Here is a 26,485-nt window from a genome sequence, read left to right as displayed (position 1 = left end):
CAGTTAATACACCCATTGTAACATTGTATTACGTGTGTATTACCTGCTGATGCCATATATACACAGTTAATACACCCATTGTAACATTGTATTACGTGTGTATTACCTGCTCCTGCTATATATACACAGTCAATACACCAGCTGTAACACTGTATTACCTGTGTATTACATTCTGCTGCCATAAGTACACTGTTAATACACCCATTGTAACATTGTATTACGTGTGTATTACCTGCTGATGCCATATATACACAGTTAATGTACCCATTGTAACATTGTATTGCATGTGTATTACCTGCTCCTGCTATATATGATATATATATATATATATATATATATATATATATATATATATATATATATATATATATACACAGTCAATACACCAACTGTAACATTGTATTACGTGTATTACCTGCTGCTGCCGTACATACACTGTTAATACACCAGTTGTAACACTGTATTACCTGTGTATTACCTTCTGCTGCCATAAGTACACTGTTAATACACCCATTGTAACATTGTATTACGTGTGTATTACCTGCTGATGCCATATATACACAGTTAATGTACCCATTGTAACATTGTATTGCATGTGTATTACCTGCTCCTGCTATATATGATATATATATATATATATATATATATATATATATATATATATATATATATATATATATATATATATACACAGTCAATACACCAACTGTAACATTGTATTACGTGTATTACCTGCTGCTGCCATACATACACTGTTAATACACCAGATGTAACACTGTATTACGTGTATTACCTGCTGTTGCCATATATACACAGTTAATACACCAGCTGTAACACTGTATTACGTGTATTACCTGCTGCTGCCGTACATACACAGTTAATACACCAGTTGAAACATTGTATTACGTGTGTACTACCTGCTGATGCCATACATGCACAGTTAATACACCAGGTGTAGCATTGTATTATGTGTGTATTACGTGCTGCTGCGATACATGCACAGTTAATACACCAGTTGTAACACTGTATTACGTGTATTACCTGCTGCTGCCGTACATGCACAGTTAATACAGTATATGACAGAGTACGCTTCTAAAGGCTTTTTACTATCATGATGGAAAAAAAAATTACTGACCTGAACATTGTAGAATACATCTTTATAGCTGGATCACAGCATTTAACCTACCTCACAAGCAGGTGAAACAGTACCATCATGTCTTAAGTGAACTATGGAAACTGCTGGAGTTTACATGCAACAGCTATACAGTGGCCTATAACAATGTTAGTATCCTATGTGCATCAGTCACTACCTTTATCGCATGATAGTCAGAAGAGCCATGCTGCTGGAAACAAATTCTCAGCCGTACATCCTTGCTCAGACCCAGTAACTAGTAGCACTCCTCACTGGCCTTATGGCTGGCTATCCATGACCAGCTGGAGATCTATGAGTAGTATCATCATTCAAAGGAAGAGAACAAGCATGTAGACATTTCCCTTTCTAAGGAACTTCTACCAGTGTCTGTTGAATTACTCTTTTTGTTTGTCATCATTAAAACATTTGTCAGTTTGCCTACAGTAAAGTGTTCAGAATAGGGATCAAACAGGGGTGGGATACTGTAGGCTAATGTAGGACAGGGGTGGGATACTGTAGGCTAATGTAGGACAGGGGTGGGATACTGCAGGCTAATGTAGGACAGGGATGGGATACTGCAGGCTAATGTAGGATAGGGATGGGACACTGTAGGCTAATGTAGGACGGGATGGGATACTGTAGGTTAATGTAGGACAGGGGTGGGATACTGCAGGCTAATGTAGGACAGGGATGGGATACTGTAGGCTAATGTAGGATGGGATGGGATACTGTAGGTTAATGTAGGACAGGGATGGGATACTGTAGGCTAATGTAGGACGGGATGGGATACTGTAGGCTAATGTAGGACAGGGATGTGATACTGTAGGCTAATGTAGGATGGGATGGGATACTGTAGGCTAATGTAGGACAGGGATGGGATACTGTAGACTAATGTAGGACAGGGATGGGATACTGTAGGCTAATGTAGGACGGGATGGGATACTGCAGGCTAATGTAGGACGGGGGTGGGATACTGTAGGCTAATGTAGGACAGGGATGGGATACTGTAGGCTACTGTAGGATGGGATGGGATACTGTAGGCTAATGTAGAAAGGGATGGGATACTGTAGGCTAATGTAGGACAGGGATGGGATACTGTAGGCTAATGTAGGACGGGATGGGATACTGTAGGCTAATGTAGGATGGGATGGGATACTGTAGGTTAATGTAGGACAGGGGTGGGATACTGTAGGCTAATGTAGGACAGGGATGGGATACTGTAGGCTAATGTAGGACAGGGGTGGAATACTGTAGGCTAATGTAGGACAGGGATGGGATACTGTAGGCTAATGTAGGACAGGGGTGGGATACTGCAGGCTAATGTAGGACGGGGGTGGGATACTGCAGGCTAATGTAGGACAGGGATGGGATACTGTAGGCTAATGCAAGACAGGGGTGAGATATTGTAGGCTAATGTAGGAATAAGCAAGAGAGTGGCAAGGGAGTAACTTTAACTAATGCTGTACGTTACGCTGAATTCAAACACCTTCCAATATTAATCAAGATGCTGTAGACCTTAGTATTATCTAAGCACACCACAGTGTAGAAAAACTCACACAGATGATGGCACAATGAGAAATGTTATGCACGCATTTGTTTTCATAACAGTGATGAGAACTGCAAGATGCCATATGCTGTAGGTTAATCCTTGTACAGACATAATAATGACTGCCTCCTCAGCAGTACAGACATATAATAATTACTGCTAACTCAGCAGTACAGACATATAATAATGACTGCTAACTCAGCAGTACAGACATAATAATGACTGTCTCCTCAGCAGTACAGACATATAATAATGACTGCCTCTTTAGCAGTACAGACATATAATAATGACTGCTAACTCAGCAGTACAGACATATAATAATGACTGTCTCCTCAGCAGAACAGACATATAATAATGACTACTAACTCAGCAGTGCAGATATTTAATGACTGCCTCCTCAGCAGTACAGACATATAATAATGACTGCTAACTCAGCCATGCAGACATATAATAATGACTGCTAACTCAGCAGTACAGACATATAATAATGACTGTCTCCTCAGCAGAAAAGGCATATAATGACTGCCTCCTCAGCAGTACAGACATATAATAATAACTGTCTCCTCAGCAGTACAGCTATATAATAATGACTGCTAACATAGCAGTACATACTGATAATAATGACTGTTTCCTCAGCAGTACAAATATATAATAATGCCTGCTTCCTCATAGTACTTTCAGTAGTGCTTTCTGTCATACATTGGGGCTACGTGTAGTAGTGCAAATGCAGTGGGGCTAAGTGTAGTAGTGCAAATGCAGTGGGGCTAAGTGTAATAGTGCAAATGCAGTGGGGCTAAGTGTAATAGTGCAAATGCAGTGGGGCTAAGTGTGGTAGTGTGAGGAGCACTGTATCAATGTGGCTGAAGGCAAAAACTCATCAGGTTTTGCCACACGACATGAAGTGCATTTGCCATCACTTAAAATTGCTATACAAAGCCAAGCATCATACAAATGTTGAGGACACAGAGTTTTGTTTATGAGCTATTTCTGGCCATGTGAGGGGTATGTGAATCAATGTTTGGACCCAGATTAAAGGTGTGAAATGAGAAGAGTGGGACATGGGGAGTTATTAAGGAATGTGCTGGAGGGTACTGGGAGAACATCATATATCTTCACTTTTTCACAACCTACCATTGTGCTTTTACAAATAATTTGAGAATATCAGATAGTCACATCATAAAGGATGTGTGACAACAAATTAATAATGTTGTGTGACTAATTGGACACATACGCAGACACATATACAAAGTGCAGAGCTGTGGATGGGGTGTATTTTATTTGTGAGACAGGTGCCGTTTCCTCTTTTCTAAGAGAGAGAAATGTTCCAGGAAGGTATTTATGAATAAGAGTAGGAGTCATGCAGGATGCAATAGGTAGCAGGTGCAGACATACAGGACATAAAACACAGACAGGGATGGTGATGAACACAAGAGGGAAGGAGGGGAACACCATGATTCAGGTTAAGTACAGGATTTCAGAGGTGCATCCCTGTCAGCATGAACACAGTGGGAATGTAGTCACCACTGTGCTTTGCTGCAGACAGTAAAGTGAAGATGGGGCAGCAATTTGGGAATTCACTTCATAATCCTTTCCATATGGCCAATGCTGGCACGGAGGCCCCTCTCCATTATCTCTTCCACTATCTCCTTTTGGGTGCCATAATCACCACATCCATTGGCACTACTCCTGGTGTGTACCAGTGCACCAACCCACAGGGCAAAACTACCTGATGCAGATGGTGCAGGTAATGCAGGGGTTGTAGGGGCAGTGTTGACAAGCTGTAAACTAGTAGTGCTGGGTGCCTCTGCTGCTGGTGGTGGCACTGCCACAGCCACCTGTAGGGGGTAGCAGTCTAAGCTACCTGTGGGGGGTGGCAGTCTGAACCACCTGTGCAGGGGTGCAGTCTGAACCACAACCACCTGTGGAGGGGGTGGCAGTCTGAGCCACAGCTTTCTGTGCAGGAATTGCAGTCTTAGCCACAGCTTCCTGTGGAAGTGCAGCAGCCTGAGCCCCTGTGGAAGGGTGTCAGTCTCATCCTGTGTTGAGGGGTAGCAGTCTCAGCCTCTGTGGAGGGGTGGCAGTCTTAGCCTATGTGGAGGGGTGGTAATCTGAGCTTATGTGGAGCGGCGGCAGTCTGAGCCATAGCCTCCTGTGGAAGTATGGTACTCTGAGCCACTGTGGAGGGGTGGCAGTCTTAGCCTATGTGGAGGAGTGCTATTCTCAACCTCTGATGTCAGTGTAGCTCCCCATACTGATGGTCACACTGCAGCAGAAGTAATAGTCCAAGTATTATAAATTCTCAAAAAAAAAAATAAAAGGTGGGGGAAAACAACAGAGAAAATATATATTTAATTTAATTGTCGTATATCTCAGTTGATGCATATTTCCACATAAAAATTTAGGTTTGTCGCAGCCACTGTTACAGTAAAGGTTACTGTCCTCAATATGATGTACATTATGCAAATGGTGAGACTATAGCAAAGCTGATTTATGCATTATAAGTCATAAAATGTTTATGTGAACTGAAACAGAGTAAATTTATATTCTAAATTATTGAATGCAATATAAAAATTATTAAGCAATGCAGACTAACTGCTGCTTGGACTTAAACCAACAAACATCTATGTTTATTGAAACACTGGCTGATGAAATGTTGCAAGAGCTATTCATCCAGGTAAGTACAATGTGCATATGTGTGCCTATTTGTAAATTACTGTGTCAAATAATTATGGACAGATATAGAGAGAATTGTTAAACTATTTTTACAATCACTGCTAATATGAAAAGGGAATGATCATACCTGATCCATACTTACCCATATTACCCATACTTACCCATACTTACTCATATTACCCATATTACCCATACTTACCCATACATACCCATACTTACCCATACTTACCCATATTACCCATATTACCCATACTTACCCATATTACCCATATTTACCCATATTACCCATACTTACCCATACTTACCCATACTTACCCACACTTACCCATATTACCCATATTACCCATACTTACCCATACTTACCCATACTTACCCATATTTCCCATATTACCCATACTTACCCATATTATCCATACTTACCCATACTTACCCATATTACCCATATTACCCATACTTACCCATATTACCCATACTTACCCATACTTACCCATATTACCCATATTTACCCATATTACCCATATTACCCATACTTACCCATATTTACCCATATTAACCATACTTACCCATACTTACCCATACTTACCCATATTACCCATATTACCCATACTTACCCATATTACCCATATTTACCCATATTACCCATACTTACCCATACTTCCTGTCTGTTCTCTTCAATCTGAGCAGAAGCTCCACATAAGAGAAAAAAAATCAAAAAATAACAAACTCCTGTTTGTGTTGGTAATTCATGCTATTATATTGCCTGATTACATGCAACTATACTTACTCAACTGAGGTGCATGTGGGTCTTAAAATATTCCACCCATTGGCTAAGTCACTATTACAAGTCACTACAATGGTGACAGCATTGTTCAGCCATGCATATAATGCCAGTGGTATTGCTGAGACCTTTGACTTAACTATTTCAAGATTCAACCTTGTACTGTGATCCAATAAAGTCACTCTGCAAAAGTCGCAATGTTTACCAAGGAATCCAAGTAAATCTTATTGGTTCATAGGTAGGTACTAGGCTATCTGCCCGAAGGCATCTATAAGCCTAGCTGGAATGTGTTGGCTTTCGCCACCCCCTTAGATTAGTTCCCTGTGCCTCTGTCCATCAGAGCCATTGAAGTGATCCTGAGGGTAAACTTTGTGTTTCTCATCCACTCGTCAAGGATTCTCTTGAAGAGGGTTAGTGAGGAGCTCTGGCTAATGTAGATTGGAATCTTATTCTAGAGCATGGAACAGTAATCAATCCCTCCAGTACATCCTATTTATTGTTGTGGTGAGGTTTAGATCCTTAGAGCATGTGGCTCGAAGGGATATGGTTTTCTTTAGATGGAGCATATCCATCAATTCTGGGTTGGACATGGCCTTGTAAGTCAGGCAGAGATCACCTCTGAGTAGGTGGTATGCAACCGAGTACAGCTGGAGTTTCTTCAGTTGAGCTGCATAGGGCATCTGTTTGAGGCCAGTGATCCTCTTGGTGAGGTACTTCTGTGGTCTTTCCAGCTGTTGCAGGTGTCTTGTAAGGTACATCCAGAATGGGATGTTGTAATCTATGATGGGTCTGATGAGTGATGCGTAGAGGGGCACAATGACCTCTTTTGATCTGGATGCAAATCCTTTTGTGATTAGGTGGGCCAAATAGAATGAACCACTTTGGCAATGTGATTATCAAACGAGAGATTACTATCTACTTGAGTTCCCAGATCCCTTATTACGTCTTATGTATTTAGGGGGCTACCACCTATGCGGTAGTTTGTGGGTACTTTGTTTTTTCCAAAGGGGATGACTATGCACTTTTTGGCATTTAGCTTGAGGCCATGGTTTTGACACAGGTATCTGTCTCAGTGAGACCCTTTTAGAGGATGTCTGTGTCAGCCGGAGAGTCAATTATAGTGCCTAGTTTGCAGTCATCCAGGTAAGTACAATGTGCATATGTGTGCCTATTTGTATATTACTGTGTCAAATAATTATGGACAGATATAGAGAGAATTGTTAAACTATTTTTACAATCACTGCTAATATGAAAAGGGAATGATCATACCTGATCCATACTTACCCATATTACCCATACTTACCCATATTACCCATACTTACCCATACTTACCCATACTTACCCATATTACCCATACTTACCCATACTTACCCATATTACCCATACTTACCCATATTACCCATATTTACCCATATTACCCATACTTACCCATACTTACCCATACTTACCCATATTACCCATATTACCCATACTTACCCATATTACCCATACTTACAAATACTTACCCATATTACCCATATTTACCCATATTACCCATACTTACCTCTATCCTTTTGATGTGTCAGTCTCTACTGATGTGCCTGCCTGTTCTCTTCGATCTGAGCAGAAACTCCGCATAAGAGAAAAAAATCAAAAAATAACAAACTCCTGTTTGTGTTGGTAATTCATGCTATTATATTGCCTGGTTACATGCAACTATACTTACTCAACTGAGGTGCACGTGGGTCTTAAAATATTCCACCCATTGGCTAAGTCACTATTACAAGTCGCTACAATGGTGACAGCATTGTTCAGCCATGCATATAATGCCAGTGGTATTGCTGAGACCTTTGACTTAAACATTGCGACTTTTGCAGAGTGACTATACTGGATCACAGTACAAGGTTGAATCTTAAAATAGTTAACAAGGAATCCAAGTAAATCTTATTGGTTCATAGGTAGGTACTAGGCTATCTGCCCGAAGGCATCTATAAGCCTAGCTGGAATGTGTTGGCTTTCGCCACCCCCTTAGATTAGTTCCCTGTGCCTCTGTCCATCAGAGCCATTGAAGTGATCCTGAGGGTAAACTTTGTGTTTCTCATCCACTCGTCAAGGATTCCCTTGAAGAGGGTTAGTGAGGAGCTCTGGCTAATGTAGATTGGAATCTTATTCTAGAGCATGGGAAGTCTCTGGAACAGTAATCAATCCCTCCAGTACATCCTATTTATTGTTGTGGTGAGGTTTAGATCCCTAGAGCATGTGGCTCGAAGGGATATGGTTTTCTTTAGGTGGAGCATATCCATCAATTCTGGGTTGGACATGGCCTTGTAAGTCAGGCAGAGATCACCTCTGAGTAGGTGGTATGCAACCGAGTACAGCTGGAGTTTCTTCAGTTGAGCTGCATAGGGCATCTGTTTGAGGCCAGTGATCCTCTTGGTGAGGTACTTCTGTGGTCTTTCCAGCTGTTGAAGGTGTCTTGTAAGGTACATCCCGAATGGGATGTTGTAATCTATGATGGGTCTGATGAGTCCATCAGTTGTGCATTGTTAAGTCAAGTCCATGGGGGGTGTGCTTTTCAGGTTAAGTCCAAGTCCATCAAATCATGTGTGTGTGTGTGTGTGTGTGTGTGTGTGTGTGTGTGTGTGTGTGTGTGTGTGTGTCGTTTCACAGAGCGGGTGTCAGAAAACTTAGCTAGGAACCCCAGGTAAGGAATCAACTCTATGCCGTGCCAGTTGGGAGTCTTATTGGGGTCTGGATATATTTACACAGTCCCTGGATTAAGCATGTTCCCTGGGTGCTGTTAAGGGAAATTGTGCTAGATGTAGGGATGTCTGCATCTGGAAATACAGAGTATAGCCATTTGTATTCCAAGGGAATGTCCTTCTCCAGTGTCACTGTTAAAGATTCAGAATTTTTGACTACTGGCCCAGTGTGGGGATGTCACAGGGTCTTATATGTAAATTATTTCTTAAACATCCATAATTTGTATCTGATTTGTGCGTCAAATATCAACTTCAAATTGTCTGCTATCTGTTTTGGGCATCTTATTTTGATTGTGCTTCCAATTATTTCAATTTGGATCTGCTATCTAGAATTTTAATGTCTAGCATTTTCATTTGTGCCAGGTTAGTGTTTTTAGTAACACTACAGCCGAGGATCTGTAATGCTACAGTTGTCAGGTATAATATTTACATTTGTGCCATGTTAGTGTTTTTGGTAATGCTACAGCCTAGGAGTCTGTAATGTTACTGTTGTCTGGTATAATATTTTCATTTGTACCATGTTAGTGTTTTTGGTAACACTACAGCTTAGGAATCTGGAATGCTACAGTTGTCAGGTATAATATTTACATTTGTCTCAAGGTAGTATTTTTGGTAACACTACAGCCTAGGAATCTGTAATGTTACAGTTGTCAGATATATTTACATTTTTGCCATTTTAGTGTTTTTGGTAACACTACAGCCAAGGAATCTGTGATGTAACAGATGTCAGGTATAATATTTACATTTGTGCCATGTTAGTGTTTTTGGTAACACTACAATCTAGGAATCTGTAATGCCGCACTTGTCAGGTATATTTACGTTGGTGCCATGTTAGTGTTTTTGGTAACACTACAGCCTAGGAATCTATAATACTACATTTTTCAGGTATAATATTTACTTTTGTGCCATGATAGTGTTTTTGGTAACACTACAGCCTTGAAATATGTAATGCTACAGTTGTCTGGTATAATATTTGCATTTGTCCCATGTTAATGTTTTTGGTAACACTACACACTAGCAATCTGTAATGTTACATTTGTCAGGTATCATATTTACAGTTGCACCATGTTAGTGTTTTTGGTAATACTACAGTTGTCAGGTATATTTACATTTGTGCCATGTTAGTGTTTTTGGTAACACTACAGCCTAGGAATGTGTAATGTTACTCTTGTCAGATATAATATTTGCATTTGTGCCATGTTAGTGTTTTTGGTAACACTACAACCTAGGAATCTATAATGTTAACATTGGCAGGTATAATATTTGCTTTTGTGCCATGTTATTGTTTTTGGTAACACTACAGCCTATGAATCTGTAATGCCACAGTTGTCAGCTACAATATTTACATTTGTGCCATGTTAGTGTTTTTGGTAACACTACAGCCTAGGAATATGTAATTTTACAATTGTCGGGTATATTTACACTTGTGGCATTTTAGTGTTTTTAGTAACACTACAGTTGAGAAATCTGTAATGCTACAGTTTTAGGCATAATATTTACATGTATGCAGTGTTTTGGTGACATTACAGCCTAGGAATCTGTAATGCTAACGTTGTCAGGTAAAATTTTTACATCTGTGCCATGTTAGTGTTTTTGGTAACACTGCCATCCAGGAGTCTGTAATGTTACAGTTGTCAGGTATAATATTTACATTTTTGCCATGTTAGTTTATTTGGTAACACTACAACCTAGAATCTGTATTGCTCCAGGTGTCAGGTATAAAATTTACATTTCTGCCATGTTAGTGTTTTTGGTAACACTACAGCCTAGGAATCTGTAATGCTGCAGTTGTTAGGTATTATATTTACATTTGTGCCATGTTAGTGTTTTTGGTAACACTACAGCCTAGGACCCTCTAATGTTACTGTTGTCAGGCATAATATTTACATTTGTGCCAAGTTAGTGTTTTTGGTAACACTACAGCCTAGGAATCTGTAACGCTACAGTTGTCAGGTATATTTACATTTGTGCCATGTTAGTGGTTTTGGTAACACTACATCCTAAGAATCTGTAATGTTACTTTTGTCATGTATAATGTTTACATTTCTGCCATGTTATTGTTTGTGGTAACATTTTAGCCTAGAAATCTGTAATGCTACAGTTGTCACGTATAATATTTGCATTTGTGCCATGTTAGAGTTTTTGTTAACACTTCAGCCAAAGAACTGTAATGTTACTGTTGTCAGGTATGTTTAGATTTGTGCCATGTTAGTGTTTTTGGTAAAACTACAGCCTAGAAATCTGTAATGTTACAGTTCATAGGTTCATAGGTTCATACTAGGCTATCTGCCCTAGGGCATTTATAAGCCTAGCCAGAGTTGTGTGGCTTTCACCACCCCTTAGGTTGAAGAATACTATACCAATTAGTTTGCCGTGCCTCCAGCAGTGATACAGAGATGATCCCCGGGGTAAACCTACGATCTCCCATCCACTGGTCAAGATTCCTCTTGAACAGAGCCAGCGAGGTGCTCTGTCTCACATGGACCAGGATTCTGTTCCACAGCATAGGGAGTCTCTGGGTGATGAATCTGTCCCTCCAGCATGTCCTATTTATATCCATGTTGAGGTTTAAGTCTCTTGCTCTTGTGGCTCTGGTGGATTTGGATTTTTTGAGGTGGAGCATGTCCATTAATTCCAGGTTGGACATGGCCTTGTATGTCAGGCACAGGTCACCTCTGAGCAGACGGTATGTGACTGAATAGAGCTGGAGTTTCTTCAGTCAGGCAGCATATGGCATATTTTTGAGCCCCTTTATCCTTTTGGTGAGGAACTTTTGGGGTCTTTCCAATTGCTGCAGGTGTTGGGTAAGATACATTCCGAATGGGGCATTGTACTCAATCATTGGTCTGATAAGTGAAGAGTACAGGGGAACAATGACCTCCCTTGATCTGGATGTGATTCCCTTCATAATCAGGTGGGCAATGTAGAAGGTCCTCCTAACCACTTTGGCAATGTGAGTGTCAAAGAAAGGTTACTGTCAACTTGGGTCCCCAGGTCCCTGATAACCTCTTCTGTGCTTAATGGATTGCCACCTATGTGGTAACTTGGGGTTACCTTGTTTTTACCAAAGGGTATGACTATACATTTTTGGCGTTTAGCTTAAGGCCATGGCTCTGGCACCAGTTATCCATTTCTATGAGACCTCTCTGAAGGATATCTGTGTCTGATGGATTTTCAACTATGGCGCCCAGTTTGCAGTCATCTGCAAACTTTGTCAGCCACAATCCTCCTATGTTTGCCTGCATTTCTGAAAAGTAGATGCCGAACAAGAGGGGGCCCAGGACTGAGCCCTGTGGGACACTGCTTGTGACCGGCTTGGAGTCTGACATGGCACCAGCAACTCTAACCCTGTGGGTTCTGTCCTTGAGCCAGTTTGCAACCCATCTTGTGACATATGGGTTTACATTTAAGCTGGTGAGCTTTTCTATGATACCCAAGTGGGGTATTGTATCGAAAGCTTTTGCAAGGTCAAGGTAGGCTGTGTGAACTGCCTTACCCTCATCAGTAAAATATTTACATTTCTGCCATGATAATGTTTTTGCTAGCACTACAGCCTAGGAATCTTTAATGTTATTGTTGCCACATGCAATATTTGCATTTGTATCATGTTAATGTTTTTGGTAACACTACTGTTGTCAGGTAAATTATTTGCATTTGTGCCATGTTAGTGTTTTTGGTAACAATGCAGCCTAGGAATCTGTAATGTTACAGTTGTCAGGTATAATATTTACATTTGTGCCATGTTAGTGTTTTTGGTAACACTACATCAAAGGAATCTGTAATGTTACAGTTGTCAGGTATAATATTTACATTTGTTCCATGTTAATGTTTTTGGTAACACTACATCCTCGGAATCTATAATGCCATAGTTGTCAGGAATAATAGTTACATTTGTGCCATGTTGGTGTTTTTGGTAACACTACAGCTTAGTAATCTGTAATGCTACAGTTGTCAGGTGTAATATTTACGTTTGTGCCATTTTAGTGCTTTTGGTAACACTACAGCATAGGATTCTATAATGCTACAGTTGGCAGGTATAATATTTGCATTTGTGACATGTTAGTGTTTTTGGTAACATTACAGCCTTCTAATCTGTAATGTTGCTGTTGTCAGGTATAATGTTTGCATTTGTGCCATGTTAGTGTATTTGGTAACACTACAGCCTAGGATCTGTAATGTTACATTTATCAGGTATAACATTTTCATTTGTGCCATGTTAGTTTTTTCTGTAACTCTACAGGCTAGGAATTTGTAGTGCTGCAGTACTCAGCTATACTATTTATATTTTTTCCATGTTAGTGTTTTTGGTAACACTACTGCCTAGGAATCTGTAATGCTGCAGGTGTCAGGTGTGATATTTACATTTGTGCCATGTTAGTGTTTTTGGTAACACTACAGCCTATGAATCTGTAATGTTATTGTTCTCAGGTATATTTTTATATCTGCTATGTTAGTGCTTTTGGTAATACTACAGCATAGGAATCTGTAATACTACAGTTGTCAGGTATAATATTTACACTTGTGCCATCTAAGTGTTTTTTTTTCTAACACTACAGCCTAGGAATTTGTAATACTGCAGTTGTCAGGTGTCATATTTACATTTGTGCCATGTTAGTGTTTTTGGTAATGCTATTGCCTAGGAATCTGTAATGCTGGAATTATCAGGTGTAATATTTACATTTGTTCCAGGTTAGTGTTTTTAGTAACACTACTGCATAGGGATCTGTAATGCTACTGTTGTCAAGTATATTTACAGTTGTGCTGTTTTATTGTTTTTGGTAACACTTCTAAAGCTACAGTTGTCAGGTATATCTACATTTGTTCAATGTTAGTGTCTTTGGTAACACTTCAGCCTAAGAATCTGTAATGTTACTGTTGCCACATGTAATATTTACAGTTGTGTCATGTTAGTGTTTTTAGTAGCACTACTGTTGTCAGATATAATATTTGCATTTGTGCCATGTTAGTGTTTTTGGTAAGATTGCAACCTAGGAATCTGTACTGCTACAGTTGACAGGTATATTTACATTTGTCCCTTGTTAGTGTTTTGGTAACACTACAGCCTACGAATCTCTAATCTTACTGTTCTGAGGTATATTTTCATTTCTGCCGTGTTAGTATTTTTAGTAACACTACAGCCTAGAAATCTGTAATGCTACACAGCTGTCAGGTATAATACTGATATTTGTGCCATATTAGTGTTTTTGGTAACATTAAGTCTAGGAATCTGTAATGGCACAGTTGTCAGGTATATTTACATTGGTGCCATGTTAGTGCTTTTGGTAACATTACAATCTAGGAATCTGTAATGCTACAGATCTAAGGTATAATATTTACATTTGTGCCATGTTAGTGGTTTTAATAGCATTACCGCCTAAGAATCTGTAACTCTATAGTTGTCAGGTATAATATTTACATTTGTGCCATGTTAGTGTTTTTGGTAACGTTATAGCCTAGGAATCTGTAATGTTACTGTTGTCTGGTATAACATTTATATTTCTGCAGTGTTAGTGTTTTTGGCAACACTACAGGCTAGGAATCTGTAAGGTAGGAAATAATTGAATATGTTTCTTTACTATAAGTTTAATGTCATGATACATAAAGTAATTGATTGCTAGTTTAATTGGAGAATGTGTAAAAGTAGATGAAATTAATTTATGTGATTTGTTTCTTTTTAAGCCTGTCTATGAAGGCACTGAGGAATAGAGTTACCACCTGTCCCACTTTGCGAGGGACAGTCCCTCTTTAGGCAGTTGTGTCCTGTGAAAAAAATAAAAAAATAGCAAATGTCCTGAGATTTCAGGACAAAAATATTTCCTAAGTTTTCTTTAATAGTTGCATAAAACAGTTATTTTATATATGAAACTTCTATATGTTATGTGAAGTAGCATAAGCAATTCAAATGTTACTAGAATAAGCTTTTATTTGTGCAAAAAAGTAAAGTTTTGTACTATGGCTGTTGGTATGTTTTGTCCTGGAAAATCTGACATTTCTACAGAACATGTCCCACTCTGGGCATTTGAAAAGGTGGCAACCCTACTGAGGGAATAAATTAAGTTGTCTCCAATACATATGTTTTCTTGGTTTTACCTGATGTTAGGTATATGCTATGTAAATTATTTGTTAAACATCCTTATTTTGTATCTGATTTATGCCTCAAGTATCTACTTTTATTTGTGCAACATTTGTTTTAGCCCTGTTATTTTGAATGCTCTTACAGTTATTTCATTTTAAATCTACTATATAAAATTTTGATGTCTAGTGTTTTCATTTGTGCCATATTAGTATTTTGGAAACACTGCAGCCTAGGGTACGCAATCTTATTGCTGTCAGGTCTATACCTATGTTGTGCTCCATAGTATATTTGTTCAGCATTGCTGCACCATATGTATTTGCCACTAATGAGATCTGTTAACAGAATGTATATTTGCATTTGTGTCTTCAGTGCAATTGTAGATGCTTCTGGTACTTGATTTAGGAGAATTAATGTGGCACATGCAATTGTATTCAGAATATACGTATCTGTATTTAATAAAGTTAGTCTCAAGGAACAACATAGTTAATCTCAATTTTTTTCTTGTTTTTATACTGTAACAGTAACGTCATAATAAGTTCGGTTCTGAGCGAAGCCTCATTTTATTATTGGTATTAAATACGGTGTGGAAAAATGTGACACTAACAATTTTATGCTGTTATTGACACGCTGAAAATGATAAAATGGACACAGAGTGGCTCAGAGAGATAAGAAAAAGAACATGCTATCAGGAAATTCCTACTAGTTCAGAAATTAAAACCTTTTGCTCTGAAAGCAGAAAGGGGAAACTGCTTAAGCACTGTAAGTAAACACTTCTAATTTTAGGAAATATTTCTTGAACTGTTTAAGTCTACATTATAGTTTTGATAGGTTAATTTTAAACACATTACTTGAGTCTAGCAATGCACATTGAGATAAACAAAGTAACCTTTGTATAATGACAGAAGTTATGCTAGCTTAGTGTTTCTTCTTTTTAGATGTGGTTCCTCATCATATGTTTTGTTATTCTATGTTTGGTCAGCTAGCGACAATGTGACTTTGAATAAACAGCTTACACAAATTGTTTTGGGCAACTATTGTCTTGATTTTTAGAATTAGATCTATAAAGTTTGCAGTGCAGCTAATTTTTATTTCAGTTTTCTTATCCACACAAATAACGGGACAATTGTTTGCAAAGACATGTGTTCCCAGTTATTGTGGTGCTCCTGACTGGCATTACAGGTATTGTGATATGACCTCCATCGCTGTCAAATGTTCATAAGATTAATCCAGCAACAAGAAAGGAAATGCCTAGTGAAAATTATAATGATTCATACAAATTCTAGACCACATGGTACAATCTGTGGTGATAATATCATTCTTAAATCTCATTTGTGTATAACCACAAAGAATGTAGAACAGAACTTGTGAACTCTGGTAATATATTAGCATTAAAATATTGGGTCTAATGCTTTTTGTTTTCTTGAATGTTTAACACATCGTAGTTGGCTTGTTGTCCATATACCATGTCACCCTTAATGACTATGTGTTGCATATACTTCTGGTATATGAAGTTATTTTTTTATTCCATGTATGTGTTTATAAAAATCTGACATTAACCTGTAAGTAAGTAGTCCCAACCTTAGATTTTCTCTCTGTGTTTAAGGCATGTATAGAGAAATGTCACTTCTAAGATTTTCTGTGTAACTGACATTTGTGTTTCTCTTTATGTTTCTGTTCATGTTTCTGTTATAAGCATTGATAGTTCTCAGATTTGCATGTGCATCTTGTACTATTTCCCTATGTTCCATAGTTATCTGTTATCATTTATTTGCTTTGCTGTTAGGGGTATACCATTGTGTCTTGTATTTAATTTGTGTTTCCAGTGTCACTGTCTCTCAGCTGTTTGTCCTTGCTAGTTTGGGTTGGTGCCTTTGTTATACAGCTATGACTCTTTTCAGGTGTCACATATACTTGACTGTTTCCTTAGTCGGCATCTTGCATATCGACATCATTAACTTATACTATGTTCCTATGTCCTGAGTATGTGTCCTGGCATCACTAGCATTCGTTATGCTATATAATTTCACAAAGAAAACAAATATTCAGTAGACAGACTAATGTATTTCCCTGGTGCTTTGGAGGACAGCCTTCAAGGAGGAGCAAAGAAAATAGTCTGATTTATTCTTTGTTTACTGGGTTAGTCCTACTAGGCTAGTGGACTCTTTTCAGGGGAGACCTGAGGTGATATTTGGCCAGGTCAGCAGGGAACCTCCCCTACTCTGTTCTGCAGGTGCTGTGGCACCTTTTTCTTCCACTTGAGCTACCCCTAACTCAAGCAAATGGGGCTTCAGTTAAAAATCTCATCCAAAGGATGGCACGTGCCATATCAACAATCCATCTACCTGGTGTGGGAATAGAACCTACAACCTTCTATACCAAAGGTGAGTGTGCTACCTGTTGTGCCACTGACTCATACATAAGTAATTAGCTAATTCCAATGACTTGTATATATTCTCCCATACATTCTCCAGTTGAACCAGCACTCAGTTTATTACACGACTGCTGCTTGATATTCTTTTAACTTCTTCCTTGAGTGAGCCCGACCAGCATGCCCAGTGTTAATCATTTAAATTCCAGTAGAAAACGTCTGTTTGCTGTAGTATCATTCAGCAGCCAGACGTTCCCATAGCGTAAGCTGAATGACAGAGCAAAATACAAGAAAAAGCAGGTATATTGTATAAAAGTAAAGGTGCCTTATTTACGTTGTATGTCTCCACTGTCCCTGATAAAATCATGACTTTAAACATTGAAAACAAAACCTGCCAGACAGCTTCTCTTTTCTCATTGCTTCTCCTGCACTTGACTGACGTACTGTAGACGCGTGGGAATAGACGTTGCTTATGCATGCAGTACATCAGCAAACAAGAAAAAGGTAGAAGAAGACAAGTGCCTTTATACAAAGCATTATTTAAGAGAGGCAAGCATTTTTTTATTAAATAATGTAATTGTGTAATAGAAATAATCCTCTTCTGTTTGTGGGTATATCAAGATTTACCATGGCTGGCTTTGTTTAATCATTTGGGTTTCACCCTCGTGATCAGACCAGACCAGCTGTGAGTAAATCCTGATATACCAATGCACACTTTTGGATTATTGCTTAAATGAATCATGAAGCACTGCTAATTTTAAAATATAAAACTTCGCCTCCCTATAGTTTAACTAAAGAGGTACAATGACATGCTTTGCTTAAATAGAATTAGAACACCGTGTTTGAAAACATTATGCAAGCCTTAAAATAAGTTGGGAAAAGTAACAATGTAAGGTAGGAAAGAGTTGAATGCATTTCTTTATTTTAAGTTTAATATCATGATTTATTAATTCATTTTATTGTTAGTTTAATTGGAGGATATAAATAAGTGGATACAAATAATTTATTTTGTCTGTTAATGTTTAAGACTGTCCAACAAGGCACTGGGGAAATAAATTAATATCTCCAATGCATCTCTTTTTCTCTGTAAAAATATTCATTTTGTTGATTGTTTATGTGAAAAATCATGTGTAAAAAAGCCAAGGCACTTCTATGGGATAGGCTTGTAAAGGCTCCAGGGGTATTAGCCTAGTACACATCTATGAACCTATTATGTTATGCAATGTTGCCCTCAGGATCTCCTATGTAAATTAATTCTTAAACATGCATATTTGGTATATGATTTTGCATATGATCCAGTCTTCTGTCTTTTGTATCGACTTCCATTTGTTTAATTTCTGTGTTGGGCGTGTTATTTTAAATGCCCTTCTAGTTATTTGTCATTGAATAACTATCTAGAATTTTGATGTCTTGCATTCACATTTGTGCCGAGTTACTGTTTTTGGTGACATTACAGCATAGAAATCTGTAATGCTACAGTTGTCAGGTATAATATTTGCATCTGTGTCACTTTAGTGTTTTTGGTAACACTACAGCCTAGAAATCTGTAATGTTGCTGTGGTCAGGTATAACATTTACGTTTGTGCCACGTTAGTGTTTTTGGTAACACTACAGCGTAGGAATCTGTAATGCTACAGTTATCAGGTATAATTACATTTATGCCATATTAGTGTTTTTGGTAACACTACAGCGTAGGACTCTGTAATGCTACAGTTGTCAGGTATAATTACATTTATGCCATATTAGTGTTTTTGGTAACACTACAGCGTAGGAATCTGTAATGCTACAGTTGTCAGGTATAATTACATTTATGCCATATTAGTGTTTTTGCTAACATTACAACCTAGGAATCTGTAATGCTGTGGTTGTCAGGTATATTTACATTGGTGATATGTTAGTGTTTTTGGTAAAATTACAACCTAGGAATCTGTAATGTTACAGTTGTCATGTATATTTACATTTGTGTCATATTAGTGTTTTTGGTAACACTACAGCTTAAAAATCTATAATGTTGCTGTGGTCAGGTATAACATTTACGTTTGTGCCACGTTAGTGTTTTTGGTAACACTACAGCCTAGGAATCTGTAATGCTACAGCTGTCAGGTATATTAAAACTGTGCCGTGTTAGTGTTTTTGGTAACATTACAGCGTAGGGATCAGTAATGTTACTTTTATCAGGTATAATATGTAAAGTTTTGCTATGTTACTGTTCTGTTAACAGTACAGCCTAGGAATTTATAATGCTACAGTTGTCAGGTATAATATTTACATTTGTGCCATGTTAGTGTTTCTGGTAATTCTACAGCCTAGGAATCTGTAATGCTACAGTTATCAGGAATATTATTTACATTTCTGCCATGTTAGTGTTTTTGGTAACAGTGTAGCCTAGGGATCTGTAATGACACAGTTGTCATGTATAATATTTACATTTGTGCTATGTTAGTGTTTTTGGTAACACTACAGCCTGGGAATCTGTAATGCTGCTAGGTAAGTTTACATTTGTGTCATGTTGGTGTTTTAGAAAACACTACAGCCTAGGAATCTGTAATGCTACAGTTGTCAGGAATAATATTTACATTTGTGCCATGTTAGTGTTTTTGGTAACAGTGTAGCCTAGGGATCTGTAATGCCACAGTTGTCACATATAATATTTACATTTGTGACATGTTAGTGTTTTTGGTAACACTACAGCCTAGGAATATGTAATGCTGCAGTGATCAGGTATGTTTACATTTGTGCCCTGTTAGTGTTTTTGGTAACATTACAGCCTAGGGATCTGTATTGCTAGAGTTGTTAGGTATAATATTTACATTTGTGCCATGTTAGTGTTTCTGGTAACATTACAGCCTAAGGATCTATATTTTTAGAGTTGTTAGGTATAATATTTACATTTGTGCCGTGTTAGTGTTTTTGGTAACACTACAGCCTAGGGATCTGTATTGCTAGAGCTGTTAGGTATGATATTTACTTTTGTGCTGTGTTAGTGTTTTTGGTAACACTACAGCCTAGGGATCTGTATTGCTAGAGTTGTTAGGTATAATATTTACATTTGTGCCGTGTTAGTGTTTTTGGTAACACTACAGCCTAGGGATATGTATTAATAGAGTTGTTAGGTATAATATTTACATTTGTGCCGTGTTAGTGTTTTTGGTAACATTACAGCCTAGGGATCTGTATTGCTAGAGTTGTTAGGTATAATATTTACATTTGTGCCGTGTTAGTGTTTTTGGTAACACTACAGCCTAGGGATCTGTATTGCTAGAGTTGTTAGGTATAATATTTACATTTGTGCCGTGTTAGTGTTTTTGGTAACACTACAGCCTAGGGATCTGTAAGGTAGGAAAAGAGTTGAATCTATTTCTTTGCTTTAAGCTTAATACTACCGTACATTAGCTAATGGATTGTTAGTTTAATTGGAGAATGTATAAAAGTAGATGAAATTAATTTTTGTTGGTTTGTTCCTCTTTAAGGCTGCCCACCAACGCACTGGAGAAATAAATGAATTTGTCTGCATTGCCTCTGCTGTCTTTGTTTTACCTGTCGTCAGGTATATTATTTACATTTGTGCTGCTCCCTAGGATATTTGTCACACTGCTCTACCACATGCTTTTCTACAGACTAATGACATCTGTAAACAGAATATAGATTTGCATTTGTGTCTTCGGTGCAATTGTAGATGCTTCTGTTACTTGATTGAGGAGAATTAATGTGACACATGCAATTGTTTTCATCCTATTGGCATCAGAATATATGTATCTGTGTTAAATAAAGTAGATCTGAAGGAACGACGTAGTGGAATTTAAATTCTTTCTCACAGCAATGCCATAATAAAAAGTTTGACAGATTCTGACTGATGCCTCATTTTATAATCTGTATTAAACAGGGTGTGGAAAATATGACACTAACAATTTGTGTCCTTTTATTGACACTCTTAATATGACAAAATGGATACAGAGTGGCTTAGAGAGATAAGAAAAAGAACATGCTATCAGGAAATTCCTACTAGTTCAGAAATTTAAAATTTTTGCTCTGAAAAGCAGAAATGGGACACTACATAAGCATTGTAAGTAAACACTTCTAATTTTATGAAATATCTCTTGAACTGTTTAAGTCTACAGTATAATTTATTAGGTATATTTTAAAGGAATTACTTGATTCTGGACAATGCACATTATGTTTAGATAAAATTGTATAATGACAGATGTTATATGCTTACTTAGAATATCTTCTTTTTAGATATGATTCCTCATCATATGTTTGGTCAGCTACTGACAATGTGAATTTGAATAAACAGCTTATACAAACTGTTTTGGGCAACTATTGTCTTGCCTTTAATAATTAGAACTGTAAAGTTTGCAGTGCACCTCATTTTTATTTCAGTTTTCTTATCCACTCAAATAACGGACAATTGTTTGCAAAGACATGTGTTCCCAGTTATTGTGGTGCTCCTGACTGGCATTACAGGTATTGTGATATGACCTCCATCGCTGTCAAATGTTCATAAGATTAATCCAGCAACAAGAAAGGAAATGCCTAGTGAAAATTATAATGATTCATACAAATTCTAGACCACATGGTACAATCTGTGGTGATAATATCATTCTTAAATCTCATTTGTGTATAACCACAAAGAATGTAGAACAGAACTTGTGAACTCTGGTAATATATTAGCATTAAAATATTGGGTCTAATGCTTCTTGTTTTCTTGAATGTTTAACACATCGTAGTTGGCTTGTTGTCCATATACCATGTCACCCTTAATGACTATGTGTTGCATATACTTCTGGTATATGAAGTTATTTTTTTATTCCATGTATGTGTTTATAAAAATCTGACATTAACCTATAAGTAAGTAGTCCCAACCTCAGGTTTTCTGTCTGTGTTTAAGGCATGTATAGAGAAATGTCACTGCTAAGATTTTCTGTGTAACTGACATTTGTGTTTCTCTTTATGTTTCTGTTCATGTTTCTGTTATAAGCATTGATAGTTCTCAGATTTGCATGTGTATCTTGTACTATTTCCCTATGTTCCATAGTTATCTGTTATCATTTATTTGCTTTGCTGTTAGGGGTATACCATTGTGTCTTGTATTTAATTCGTGTTTCCGGTGTCACTGTCTCTCAGCTGTTTGTCCTTGCTAGTTTGGGTTGGTGCCTTTGTTATACAGCTATGTCTCTTTTCAGGTGTCACATATACTTGTCTGTTTCCTTAGTCGGCATCTTGCATATCGACATCATTAACATTAACTTATACTATGTTCCTATGTCCTGAGTATGTGTCCTGGCATCACTAGCATTCATTATGCTAAATAATTTCACAAAGAAAACAAATATTCAGTAGACAGACTAATGTATTTCCCTGGTGCTTTGGAGGACACCCTTCAAAGAGGAGCAAAGAAAATAGTCTGATTTATTCTTTGTTTACTGGGGTAGTCCTACTAGGCTAGTGGACTCTTTTCAGGGGAGACCTGAGGTGATATTTGGCCAGGTTAGCAGGGAACCTCCCCTACTCTGTTCTGCAGGTGCTGTGGCACCTTTTTCTTCCACTTGAGCTACCCCTAACTCAAGCAAATGGGGCTTCAGTTAAAAATCTCATCCAAAGGATGGCACGTGCCGTATCAACAATCCATCTACCTGGTGTGGGAATAGAACCTACAACCTTCTATATCAAAGGTGAGTGTGCTACCTGTTGTGCCACTGACTCATACATAAGTAATTAACTAATTCCAATGACTTGTATATATTCTCCCATACATTCTCCAGTTAAACCAGCACTCAGTTTATTACACGACTGCTGCTTGATATTCTTTTAACTTCTTGAGTGAGCCCGACCAGCATGCCCAGTGTTAATCATTTAAATTCCAGTAGAAAACACCTGTTTGCTGTAGTATCATTCAGCAGCCAGACGTTCCCATAGCGTAAGCTGAATGACAGAGCAAAATACAAGAAAAAGCAGGTATATTGTATAAAAGTAAAGGTGCCTTATTTACGTTGTATGTCTCCACTGTCCCTGATAAAATCATGACTTTAAACATTGAAAACAAAACCTGCCAGACAGCTTCTCTTTTCTCATTGCTTCTCCTGCATTCGATTGATATACTGTAGACGCGTGGGAATAGATGTTGCTTATGCATGCAGTACATCAGCAAACAAGAAAAAGGTAGAAGAAGACAAGTGTCTTTATACAAAGACATTATTTAAGAGAGGCAAGCATTTTATTATTAAATAATGTAATTGTGTAATAGAAAAATTCCACTTCTGCTTGTGGATATCTAAAGATTTACCATGGCTGACTTTGTTTAATCACTTGGGTTTCACCCACGTGATCAGACCAGACCAGCTGTGAGTAAATCCTGATATACCAATGCACACTTTTGGATTATTGCTTAAATGAATCATGAAGCACTGCTAATTTTAAAATATAAAACTTCACCTCCCTATAGTTTAACTAAAGAGGTACAATGACATGCTTTGCTTAAAAAGAATTCAAACACCGTGTTTGAAAACATTATGCAAGCCTTAAAACAAGTTGGGAAAAGTAATATTAATGTAAGGTAGGAAATAGTTGAATGCATTTCTTTATTTTAAGTTCAATATCATGATTTATTAATTCATTTTATTGTTAGTTTAATTGGAGGATATAAATAAGTGCATACAAATAATTTATTTTGTCTGTCACTGTTTAAGACTGTTAAACAAGGCACTGGGGAAATAAATTAATATCTCCAATGCATCTTTTTTCTCTGTAAAAATATTAATTTTATTTATAATTTCTGTAAAAAAATCATGTGCAAAAAAGTCAAGGCACTTCTATGGGCTAGCTTGTAAAGGCTTCAGGGCCATTACCTTAGTACATGCCTATGAACTTAATATGTTATGCAATGTTGCCCTCAGGATCTCCTATGTAAATGAGTTCTTAAACATGCATATTTGGTATATGATTTCGCATATGATCCAGTATTCTGTCTTTTTTATCGACTTCTATTTGTTTAATTTCTGTGTTGGGCATGTTATTTTAAATGCTCTTCTAGTTATTTGTCGTTGAATCACTATGTAGAATTTTGATGTCTTGCATTCACATTTGTGCCTTGTTAGTGTTTTTGGTAAAATTACAGCATAGAAATCTGTAATGCTACATTTGTCAGGTATAATGGTGGGTGAATAACAATCCTGTACAGCATGGCAATGAGCAAAATAATAATGATTTAACCCGTTTTCAGGACCTGCGTAGGAGAAGTGAAAGGTTAGCAGAAAAAGAAAGAGAAAGAAAAAAATTCACATCAGGATTTTACATCCCCCAGACCGGTCAGGGGGGAGGGGGATGAAATTTCAGCAGCAGAGATGGAACAAATAGTTACTATTATGAACGCTGAAACTTCATATGGTGCAGCTGAAGATTTTTCTAACAATACGGACTATACTGTAGTTAAAAAGAATAATTTCTCTGTTTACAATTACACTGATATAGAGGTCAAGAATGAATATTTTGACTTGTTCACAAGAGGTCTGCATTATGTTCCAGCACGCTCCTTTAAGCTAGAAACAGAATTAGTAGAGCTTAAATTATTTGTTCGACATTTGAATTTGGCCTTTCATTTTAAAGGTCAACCTTGTCCAGATAATACACTTTCTAGAAAAAGCACTTTTAACCCCCCTATACTATAAAGGTGTTTGAAGAATTGGTCGAGAGGGATATTAGAGTATTAGATAACAAAAAAACAGCCACGGTTGCATCTAATTTAAAACAAGGAGAGGTTAACTTGATAAAATTTCTCAAGGATGAAAAGTGTAGAGTGATGAAGCCGGATAAAGGGGGTGGTTTGGTTTTAATGTATACAACAGACTATGACACTTACATTCATTGTATGTTGCAAGATTCTGAACAGTATGATTTAATTTCAAGAAATGAGTTACACATAGCATATGCCAAAATTAACTACTTATTAATGGATCATTTACTACAAGGAGCTATAAATGAGAAATTATATAATTATTTATTAGTTTCCAAACCAATAACCCCAATGATTTTTGGTATTCCAAAAACACACAAAGGGTTAAACCCTTTGAATTTTAGACCAATTGTTTTTGGTCAATGGGGCATCACTGAGCCCTTAGGGAAATATATAGATCACATGTTAAAACAATTTGTTACATCCCTAAGGTATTTATGTAAAGACTCTTGGGATTTTTTAAGAGGTATAAGGTCAGACCTTTATAACCCAGATCTACTTATGGTAACAATTGACATAGTACAACTTTTTCCCAGTATACCCCATTCTGTGGGTTTGGAATGGTTTAATGAGGTAATAGTGAATGAAGCTAATATGAATGCTAATGTTACTAATTTATTAATTGAATTTATGGAGATGGTCTTGATGAACAATTTTATTTGTTTCAATGGAGAAATATACAGGCAAAAAACAGGGGTGGCAATGGGTGCCTCCTGTGCTTCCTTGTATGCTAACATTGTATTACACAAATGGGAGCAAACTTTTATTTTTAACACAGATTGGGTGAAATATATTAAACACTATGTTAGGTATTTGGATGACATTTGTCTTTAGTGGTGTGGGACATTAAATGTTTTTAATGAGTTTATTCATTACATTAATACAACCACATCTTTAATAACCTTCATACACACAGTTAGTGAAAATACTTTGAATTATTTAGATATAACCCTTATTAAGGATGTAGCTGACAACATTTTTGCTTCCAAGATTTATAGAAAGCCCACATACTCAAATTCATTTCTGCATTTTGAAAGCAGTCATCCTTTTCATCAGAAAAAAGGAATTGTTAAAGGGCAATTTATACGTGCATCTAGAATGCCCAGTACTATGGATTATTTCCTTGAAGAGGTTACTTTCTTGAAAGAGAGATTTACTGAAAGAGGCTATCCTATTTCATTGATTAATGGTTTGGCCTTGGAGGTAACTGCATGTAGGAATGAAAAATGCCCTCCTTTATTAGGAATGATGGATACAGATGCAAGAAAAGTGGATGGTGATATTCACAACACCGACCGGACTGATTATATTCATACATATTCCAACAATTCAAGTTCAGTAGAGGAAGTAATATTAAAATATTGGCCGGTTCTTACACTAAATGAAGAACTAAGAGGGGTAATCACTCTAAATTTGTTAGGCGTAGAGACACCAATATGACA

General features: G+C 37.3%; 1 protein-coding gene across 3 annotated transcripts in view; it reads left to right on the top strand.

The window, feature by feature from the left end:
* The first annotated feature begins 15,689 nt into the window (after positions 1–15,689).
* LOC122811027 (C-C chemokine receptor type 5-like) overlaps positions 15,690–26,485 on the top strand; it is a 249,589-nt gene continuing 238,793 nt past the window's right edge. For 2 of the 3 annotated variants that reach the window (XM_044082545.1, XM_044082544.1), the window contains exon 1: positions 20,785–21,377. The gene's annotated coding sequence lies outside the window, so the exon portion shown is untranslated. Of the gene's footprint in view, positions 15,706–20,784; positions 21,378–26,485 lie in introns of those variants that run through there. The other variant, XM_044082546.1, reaches the window with a different exon arrangement.

The sequence above is a fragment of the Protopterus annectens genome, chromosome 9.part0 (assembly GCF_019279795.1).
Source record: "Protopterus annectens isolate FY-2018-M chromosome 9.part0, PAN1.0, whole genome shotgun sequence".
NCBI classification, from domain to species: Eukaryota; Metazoa; Chordata; order Ceratodontiformes; family Protopteridae; genus Protopterus; species Protopterus annectens.
This window is presented reverse-complemented; position numbering and strand designations above follow the sequence as displayed.